This window comes from Chiloscyllium plagiosum, chromosome 10 (assembly GCF_004010195.1).
Source record: "Chiloscyllium plagiosum isolate BGI_BamShark_2017 chromosome 10, ASM401019v2, whole genome shotgun sequence".
NCBI lineage: Eukaryota > Metazoa > Chordata > Chondrichthyes > Orectolobiformes > Hemiscylliidae > Chiloscyllium > Chiloscyllium plagiosum.
In genome coordinates this window covers 88,418,327-88,428,772 of record NC_057719.1, presented here as the reverse complement: position 1 = coordinate 88,428,772, position 10,446 = coordinate 88,418,327, and positions in this window count along the sequence as shown.

Here is a 10,446-nt window from a genome sequence, read left to right as displayed (position 1 = left end):
CACCCCCACCCTCCTCTAGCTTATCTCTCCATGCTTCAGGCTCTCTGCCTTTATTCCTGATGAAGGACTTTTGCCCGAAACGTCGATTTCGAAGCTCCTTGGATGCTGCCTGAACTGCTGTGCTCTTCCAGCACCACTAATCCAGAATCTGGTTTCCAGCATCTGCAGTCATTGTTTTTACCACAAATTGTTGAATATTTGTTCTTCAGGATATGGAAGATCAAATAATTTATTAAAATATTTATTTGTGGTCTGGAACAAATGTTCAATTTTTGTTTCTTAAATGGTGTGCTCCAAGTGATGAGAGTCCATCCAGTTGGAGATATAGAGATCTATAACACAGAAAAAGGTCCATCAACCCAATTATTCAGGCCACTCAAAAATAACCAGGAGACTATTCTAATGCCATTTTCCAGAACGTGACCTCAGATGCCTCGGCATTGCTTACAAGTGTTTATGTAAGTCTTCCCCAGCAATGCTGGCCTAGTGAGCTTTGCATTTAAGTAAAGATTCTCTGCATTATTATTTATGCCAACAGATTCTTTCACTAAACAAGGACGGCCCTCTCAAAGTGCTCTTGTAGTTATAGTGGCAGTGTCCATACCTCTGAGCCAGTGAGCCCAGGTTGAAGTCCCACCTGCTTCACAGCTGTGTTGGTGAGAAAATATCCAGGACAGTCCCCTGAAGTGTGTTCAAAGAAACCCCCTTTAGCTCAGTAATCATGTGAGCTCAGTTCTTTAACTCACGTGAGTGGTTTGGTAACATTTAGTGCTAAGTATTGCATGGTAAAAGACTGCTGTATCACCTCGTTCCCTTCTTCAAATATCCATACATGCAATGTTAGAGAGTCATAGATTCATACAACACAGAAACAGACCCTTTGGTCTAACCAGTCCATGCCGACCAAAATCTAATCCCCTCTGCCTATGCTTGGCTCATATCCTTCCGAGCATTTCTTATTTATGTATGGATCCAAATGTAATGTACTCACATCCACTCCGTCCTGTAGAGGTTCATTTCACACATACAAACCACTCTCTTTGTGAAACATTTGCCCCTCATTGCCTTTTTTGAATCTTTCTCCTCTCACCTCAAAACTATGCCCCCTAGTCTTGAAAACCCTTAACACAGGGAAAATACATCAACTATCCACCTTATCTATAACCCTCATGATTTTATAAGCCTCTATATGTCACCTCTAATCTCTTACACTCCAGTGAAAAAGGTCCCAGCCTCTCCTTGTAACTCAACCCCTCCATTCCTGGCTACATCCTGGTAAATCTTATTTAAACTCTCTCCAGTTTAATAACATTTTTCCTATAGCAGGCCAAGCAGAACTGCACACAGTACTCCAAAAGAGACCTCACCAACATCTTGGACAACCTCAACGTGACGTACCAACTCCTATACTTAAAGGTGTAAGCAATGAAAGCAAGCATGCTAAACCACCCTATCTATATGTGACCCAAACGTCAAAGAATTATGAACCTGAAACCCTACTCTCTGTTCTACAAAACTACTCAAAGCCCTATGTTTAATTGCATAAGTCCTGCCCTTGTCTGTTTTACCAAAATACCTCATATTTATCCAAATTGAAGGACTGGAGATTTGAAGGAGTTGGGTGGAAGTGTAGGCAGTAAGAACTTGCAGAAATAGTCCAGCCTCTTAAATCGGCCACAATAATTGTTTTTATTTCCTTTATGCATACAATTATCACACTTCAATTAAAATATAGTTCTGAAGAACATTAACTGATTTTTCTCCACAGATGTTGCCAGACTTGTTGAGTTTCTTTAGCAATTTCTGTTTTTGTGCTTTTTTCAATGAAAACACAATTTGCTAAAAGTTGGAAGTGCCAGTTATCAAGGTTCTCTTGGGTGACAGAAACTTGCATTTCATTAGCTTATAACCTAACATCAAGCAGAATAATAAAATGTAACATAACACACACACACACACAGTCAAGGTTACATAGTTAAACAGTCCTTAGAGTCACAAAAGGTATTACATTCTTAACCTGAGACCACAATTGTTTAGCAGTTAATGTGTATCCTCAGCAGCAGTGCAAGCTGTAGATCTTTGAGTTCCGGGTGAACAACAGTTTTCTCAATTTGTTTTGTTTTTCACTGGATGCTGCATTTCAAGATGACATGTTTGGGGGGGGGGGGGGGGTTGGTGTGGGGAGAACATAGAACATGAACATAGAAAGAATACAGCGCAGTACAGGCCCTTGGGCCCTCAATGTTGCGCCGATCCAAGCCCACCTAAACTACACTAACCCACTATCCTCCATATACCTATCCAATGCCCTCTTAAATGCCGATAAAGAGGGAGAGTCCACCACTGTTACTGGCAGGGCATTCCATGAACTAACGACTCGCTGAGTGAAGAACCTACCCCTAACATCAGTCCTATATCTACCCCCCCTTAATTTAAAGCTATAAATTTATAACCTGGTGTCATGTGATTTTTAACTTTGTCCACCCCAGTTTAACACCAGCTCTTCCAAGTCGGAGATATGGGCATTGCGCTGCGTTGAAGACACATCAGTTATGCAAGAGTTTTATTTCAAATATTTTCTTCATGCTTTTAGCCACAAGCTAACAGCTTAGCTTCTGTTTCTCTGTGACCATAACTACAGGTTTAACACAGCACACAGCACAGTAAGCAATCAGAAACAGACAGTCAAACCCTGAACAACTGAACACAACATTAATGCTTCGCATTCATCACTGTCCTTCAGAACACACGCTCACCAGGTCTAACCTTTATTGCTGTAACGATCGAATCCACCAAATGAAAACACACATGCTATTTTAATTCCTTTCAATTATTGCATGCTTTTGTGTACCCGTGATCTAAGCGGAGGCTGTAATTTCTAAAGTTAAAAGGCTCTACTCTTAACTCCTTTTCACCTGTTAGCAGCTCCTGGAATTAAATGGACTTTCACCACTTTCATTGTGAAAGCTGCCTCCTACAGGCTGTGGTTCAAAAGCTACTTCCAAGATCCTAGACACCCCTCCTTTCACATACCAAGCAATTCTCAACACTGCCCCAACATCTCAAAAGGCTGTTTTCATAGCTCAATAAAAAAAATTAAAATGTAGCCAGTAATTATTTTGTATTCAGTGGACGGAGGTGGGTGTTGCTGACTGGACCAGCATTTATTGCCCGTCCCTAGTTGCCCCTTGAGAAGGCGGAGGTGAGCTGCCTTCTCGAACCCCTGCAGCCCATGTGCTGGACTATGTCAGTAACGTCATGAATTGTAAAGCATGTATGAGTATTCTATTGAGTGGTGGACAGAAATCTGATGCCATTGGAACCCTTCCCTCCAAACCCCCAACCTCATCATCACCATCTATAGGACAACATCCAAATTCAAAAAATATATAGGTGCAAGTTTCAAAATCTGAAATGACTGTGGCTTTTTAATTTATTTTATTTTTTAAAATATTGTGGGCTGAAATAGGAGGGGGTGTCTGTTTTAAAGGATTGCTGCATGTTTTGAAAAGCGAACATCGTTTAAACAGCAGTTTGAATTCGCAGTGAGCGAAGTTTAATTTGCAGATGAATTGGATTCGAGGGATGCTGAACACAAATAGAGCTGTGGTTTAGAACAAAAGTTGATTGGGAAGCATCCAAGGAGCAGCAAAATTGACGTTTTGGGCAAAAGCCCTTCATCAGGCAGGTTTTGCCCAAAACGCCGATTTTCCTGTTCCTCGGATGCTGCCTGACCTGCCGTGTTTTTCCAGCACCAGACCTTGACTCGAATCTCCAGCATTTGCAGTACTCACTTTCGACTACAAAAACTGATTGGTCTACTGACTGGTGATCACTTATTGATGAATAAACCCTTTCGCACGTAGTATCCTCACTGAGTCCCTGAACCGACATGCACGCACAACACAGGTGCAGTGGGGAACTAAGCATTGTGGCTGTTCAGACGTACTGTGGGAAACAGGGAAAAAAAAGGATTTAGAATCTCTTTTAAAAAAACCTGTCCTGCTAGCCAGCCTGGATGTCCAGTAACTGAACAGCTTGAGGCTGGGAGTAATAGAGAAAAGTGACTTGACCTCCATCAATACAGGAACTGTCTTTCTGTTCACTACCATGATCATCTATCTTCAACCTCAAGTCAACCTATCCAACTTTCTGATAGCCACTCCTGTAAGCCGTGACATTTAACTGATGATGTCAGAGACCTTTTACAAGTGACCAGCCTCCTCATTCTTCTTGCAAACCAATGGAAGCATCTGGAGAAAAGGGATTGAGAAGCAACACTCTGACCCACTGAGGATCATAACCCCTCCTTTCTGCTTTTAGCTCTCTCTTCAGGTCCTTCCTGGCTACCCTATAACTCTCAATCGCCCCAATTGAACCTTCACGTCTCATCTTGAGATAGGCCGCCCTCTTCCATTTAACAAGGGATTCCAATTCCTTATTAAACCACGGCTCCCTCGCACGACCCTTTCCTTCCTGCCTGACAGGTACATAATTATCAAGGACACTCAATAGTTGCCCCTTGAACAAGTTCCACATATCATTTACACTCTTGCCTTGGAGTCTACTTTTCCAAGCCACACATCCTAAGTCATGCCTCACCGCATCATAATTTCCCTTACCCCAGCTATAATTCTTGCCCTGTAGTACACACTTATCCCTCTCCATCACGAGTGTAAAAATCACCGAATTATGGTCACTATCCCCAAAGTGCTCACCTACCTCTAATTCTAACACCTGGCCTGGTTCGTTACCCAGAACCAAATCCAGTATGGCCTCACCTCTTGTTGGCCTGTCTACATAAAAGAGATTGTCCCAGTTCTTCTCCTTTTCTCTGCTCTACTGCTCAAAAGCACTTGAAATATAGTTTAGTATATATTTTGGAGTTGAGCTCCATTGTCTTTCCAAGCTAGCTAGCTACCACATATGTGAAATTATCAAACAATTAGGAGATGTCAATTTCTTGACGCTGACTCAGTTGCCTGGTTCAATGCCTTTTGACGAAAGTTGTGATTCCAGTGTTTGTTTATTGTACATGGTTCATGCCTTTGTTTATTGTACATGGTTCTCCCAAGCCCTTTGTGGACTGCTGACCACTGAGGCAATTTTAGGTCAATGTTTATTCCTTCTTAAAACACATTTTGGTCTATGCAAGGTCTCAGTGTAACAATCGGCTAATGGAAGTTAAAATGTGATGGTCTATATTTACTACCAGCATCGACATCTCTGAGTGAGATGATGGGGGTGGAGAAATCTTTAACTTTACAAGAGTCAGAATTGATTTTCTGCCATTGAAAGTTTATTGAGGAAAGGAGATCAAAAATGCACAGGATACCAGTCTGCCAGAGCAGATTCGGAGCAGGATGGGGATGGCTGAAACAGAGATTGACACAGAGTGAGTCTTTCTAGTGAAGGGTTATAGCATGGTGGGCACAGGGGTAGACTAACAGAGGCCATTCGGGAGAAAAATACAATACCTGAAGATACATCTAGTGAGGGTGGTGAATGCAGATAGTCCAGATCATACAGCAAAGGTCAACAAGAGATCATTAAGTTGCTCAAGCCTGTTACCCCACTCAGTTAAGATTTGGACTGATATCAATTGAGAAGCAGGGTATAGACTGGTAGCAATATCTAACACCACAAACAATGCATTTTTCGGGATGGGTGGAGATTAGGGAGAGGACCTGTTCCTCCATAAAGTAAACAGTTGATACTGACCAGTGGTAAGTGAAGCAAGTTACAGTAATTGTCCAGGAGCCTGAATGGTTTTGCTTCTCTATGATTGCTTTATCACCCTGGAGGATAATTTTGGCGATTCATCTCCCATTCCAGAGGTGTGAACGTATGGGCTGGAAATCATCTCCCAGCTCCTGAACGATGTAGGTAATGGCGAGAAATTTGGGAAAATTGGATGGGAATTCCAGGGGGCAGCGAGAGGCTTTTTCCCCACAGGTGATTACTCACTAACAGTCCCATTGTTACCTAATCTCTCCTATTCTCCCACCAGCCAGATAGAATATGGACATTGAGAATTCCTGACAGGAAAGTCAGAGCAATGACTCCAGCTCATTGCTTGCTCCTCTTAACCTCAGCAACACTGCATTGGGAACTGGCTGCATGTACGTCTCACATGTTGGCATTGGACATGTACCAGACCCCATCACAGCACCATAGCTCATCTCCCACCAATTTCCAGCGAGGTTCTGCACTTTAGTACATCCATTTGAATGCTGCTACCATGACACTTAGTGAGCGCGGGGTGGGGGGGGAGGTGTGTGCACGCGGCATGGCACCATGATAGTGTAAACTTCAGAACTTTAATAACTGTTCACAGATTGAAAGAGGCAGCAATATCTCATTCTGGAATGAACTGTTAAGGGACAAGGACAAGCTGTAATTGAAAGCAATTAGCAATGTCTGGGTTGAAGAAGGAGTTGAGGCTATATAAACAAAACTATTTTAACAATTGCTTGATAAATGGCTGCGTTATGCCACAAGGACAACTGACTATCCTGCAGAAGAATTTAAGGAGTTAATTGCAGAGAAGATGTGTCTTTAAACTGACAGTCACTGTCAAAAGTAAGAAAGGAAAGGGAAGCTACTTCTGATAAGAATGCAAGCTGCAGACTTGATGCTTTCAGACCAGTAGTCAATATTGTGAATGAAAGAATCTAAAGAATCATAAATAATGTCACACCACGAACTTGAAGGATGGAATATTGTTTAAGAATTCAGCAGCAAAACTTTGAAGAACAACACTGCACAAAGATTGACACTTCCAGAGGCAGACACTGTTCATTGCAATCATAGCTAATTTCCATTATTATTCGGGTAATAGGCAAGTTGAGTTGAAAGGCTAAACTTGCCCACTTGAGGGGTTTTGTTTTGGTTGCTACAAGCAATAAAGTTTCGATGATTGCTTCAGTACTTGATTGTCTGGGAGATTTTTTAATAAGTAGCCCGAATTAAGGTAGTTTGTGGTAATTTACCCACAATTGTACTCTGATGGATTGGACTAGGACATCTCAGAGATCCTCACTCTCTCTCAAGGTGCTCATTCACTTTGTGCCTGCTTTGCTCACCACTTCCCTGCCTTATTACCCTTTGCCCTCTCAGCATGAGCTAATAGGTTCACAGTAGTTCATCTTGCCCTGCCTTTTCCCCGCTTGTTATGGTTGCCAGTAGCATTCTATCCAAGTGGGTGGTCATAATGGCTGAGGGCACCATGCTACATCAGTGCACCATGTGCCAGCTGTGTCCACATCAAAGACACGGCACAGGTTTCAACCAGATGGCCACCCTATTCAATGTCTGAGGGGAGCCATTTTCAGTCAGATCCAGGGAGACACCCTCCAGACATGGCACATGGAGTCTACTAACCTCTGATTTCAGTCTAGGTGCTTGTACACAGTTAGTTGGCCACTCAGGGTGCTTACAGTCAGGAGGTCCGTACTTTTACAGTCTGAGGACAGGGTCACGGTCAGGCCTGTGGATCCAGGGACTTATGAGATAGGTCGGGGTGGCAGGAGAGGTTGTGGGTAGGTGGCATTGTACGGATATCAGTCAGGGGTCTGATCGTTCACTCATTGTTCGGAATTTTCTACCTAATTATCCGAAGGGATGGATCACTCTTAATCGTGGAGGGCCATCCATTATGAGTTGAGGGGGTGAGGAGGGGGAGGTATCAGAGGTAAGTGTTGGGGGAGGGAGACTGGCAATTGAATGTTGGGATGTCGAGGGGATTTCAATTGTGGAGAGACCAACTCAATATAAAAGGAGGATAATCACGAAGAGGATATAAGGAGTCCTCATACAAGAGGTTATACATGACATTGGTGAGGTCTGTCCTGAGGTGCTGTGTCCAGTCTGGTCACCCTGTTCAGATGAGATTTACCAGGATGTTGCTGGGAATGGACGGTTCAGGTTATAAGGAGAGGCTGGAAAGGCCGGGACTTTTTTCACTGGAGCGCAGGAGGTTGAGGGGTAATCTTATAGAGGCTTATAAGATCATGAGGAATATAGATAAGGTGAATGGTAGGATTGGAGATTTCAAGACCAGGGTGCATGTTTTTAAGGTGAGAGGAGAAAGATTTTAAAAAGACTGTGAGCTTGAAAAGCAAGATGGACAGGAATAGGAAATACTGGATGATAAGAGATATTGAGGCTTTGACCAGAAAAAAGGAGGAATGGCTCAGGTACAGGCAGCTGGGATCAAGGGAATCTCTGGAGGTGTATAGTGAATACAGGAGTTTACAGAAGAAGGAAATCAGGAGGGCTAAAAGGGGGGACGAGATAGCTTTGGCTGAGAAGATTAGGGTGAATCCAAAGAGATTCTTAAAGTATATTAAAGGAAAATGAATAACTATACAGACAGAATAGAACCCCTCAAGGACCACAATGGATATCTATGTGGAGAACCACAGGAGACGGGTGAGGTCCTCAATGAATATTTCTCCTCTGTGTTCACTGTGGAGGTAGACATGAAGTCTTGGTAACTTGGAGAAGTTAGTGGTCATATCTTGGAGGCAGTGTTGGATGTATTAGAATGTACAAAGTTGGATAAATCTCCTGGTCCTGACCATATATATCAAGGGGCTATAGAAGGAATTGTGGAGGACCTGGCTGATATTTTTGCATCATCGATAGCCACCGAAAGACTGGAGAGTCGCGAATGTGGTGCCATTATTCAAGAAGGGATGCAAAGAAAAACCTGGGAATTACAGACCAGTAAGTCTAACATCTGTGGTAAGTAGAATACGAGGACTGTAGATGCAGGAGATCAGAGTCGAAAAGTGTGGTGCTGGAAAAGCACAGCAGGTCAGGCAGCATTTGACGAGCAGGAGGGGTCGACGTTTCGGGCATAAGTCCTTCTTCAGGAATGTTGGGGGGAGAGGGATATGCTGAGAGAATAATATGAGGGGGAAGGGTTTGGGGCTGGAAGGGGTAGCTTGGAAGTTGATAGGTAGATGAAGGTAGATGAAGGGTGATGGTGATAGGTCAGAGAGGAGGGTGAAGCGGATAGGTGGGAAGGAAGATGGATAGGTAGGACAGTTCAAGAGGGCAGTGCTGAGTTGGATCTGGGATGCGGTGGGGGAAGGGGAGATGAGGAAACTGGTGAAATCAACATTGATGCTGTGTGGTTGGAGGGTCCCAAGGTGGAAGGTGAGGCGTTTTTTCTCCAGGCATTGGGTGGCTAGGGCTTGGCGGTGGTGGATGCCCAGGACTTGCATGTCCTTGGGGGAGTGGGAGGGGGGGAGTCTAAATGTTCAGCCACAGGGTGATAGGATTGTTTGGTGCGTGTATACCAGAGATGTTCTCTGAAACGTTCTGCGAGTTGGTGTCCTGTTTTCCCAATGTAGAGGAGACCACATTGAGAGCTATGGACATAGTAGATGAGGTGTTTGGATGTGCAGGAAAATCTCTGTCGGATGTGGAATGATCCTTTGGGGCCTTGGATGCAGGTGAGGGGGGAGTAGTGGACGCAGGTTTTACACCTGTTGCAGTGGCAGGGGAAGTTGCTGGGACTGGAGGTGGGTGGGCCTAACGAAGGAGTCACAGAGGGAATGGTCTCTGCAGAATACTGATAGGGGTAGGGAGGGAAATATCTTCCTGGTGGTGGGGTCTGATTGTAGATGGTGGAAATGGCGTTGTATCCAAGATTGGTGGGGTCAAAGATGAGGACCGGGATGGGGGGATCACCCTTCCCTCTGACCTATCACCATCACCATCATCCTAACCTGTGCTGCGACCCATCACCATCACCCACCACCTGCATCTACGTATCATCTTCCAAGCTACCCTCCCCTCAGCCCCACCCGTACCCCTATTTATCTCTCAGCCTCCTCCCCCCACCCCCATCCCACCACAGGACCCCCACCACATTCATGATGAAGAGTTTATGCCTGAAACATCGACTCTCCTGCTCCTTGGAAGCTGCCTGATCTGCTGTGCTTTTCCAGTGTCCCACGTTTTGACTCTGATCTCCAGAATATGCAATCCTCACTTTCTTGTAATATCCTAGGCCCAATCATCTTCAACTGCTTCATCAATGACTTTTCCAGCTATCATAAGGTCAAAAGTGGAAATGTGCGATGATGATTACACAATGCTCAGTACCATTTTTGATACCTCATAGATTGATGCAGCCCATGTTCAAATGTAACAGGATCTGGACAATATCCAGGCTTGGGCTGATAGGTGCCACATTAGCACCACAGAAATGCCAAGCAATGACTATTTCCAATAAGAGACAATAATCATCATTTGGATAGGTGGAGTTAGAGTGTCATACAGCATGGAAACAGACTCTTCAGACCAACTCATCCATTCTGACCAAGTTTCCTAAACTGAACTAGTCCCACTTACTTGCATTTGGCCCATGTCCCTGTAAACCTTTCCTCTGCCTGTACCTGTCCAAATGTCTTTTCAATATTGTAACTGTAC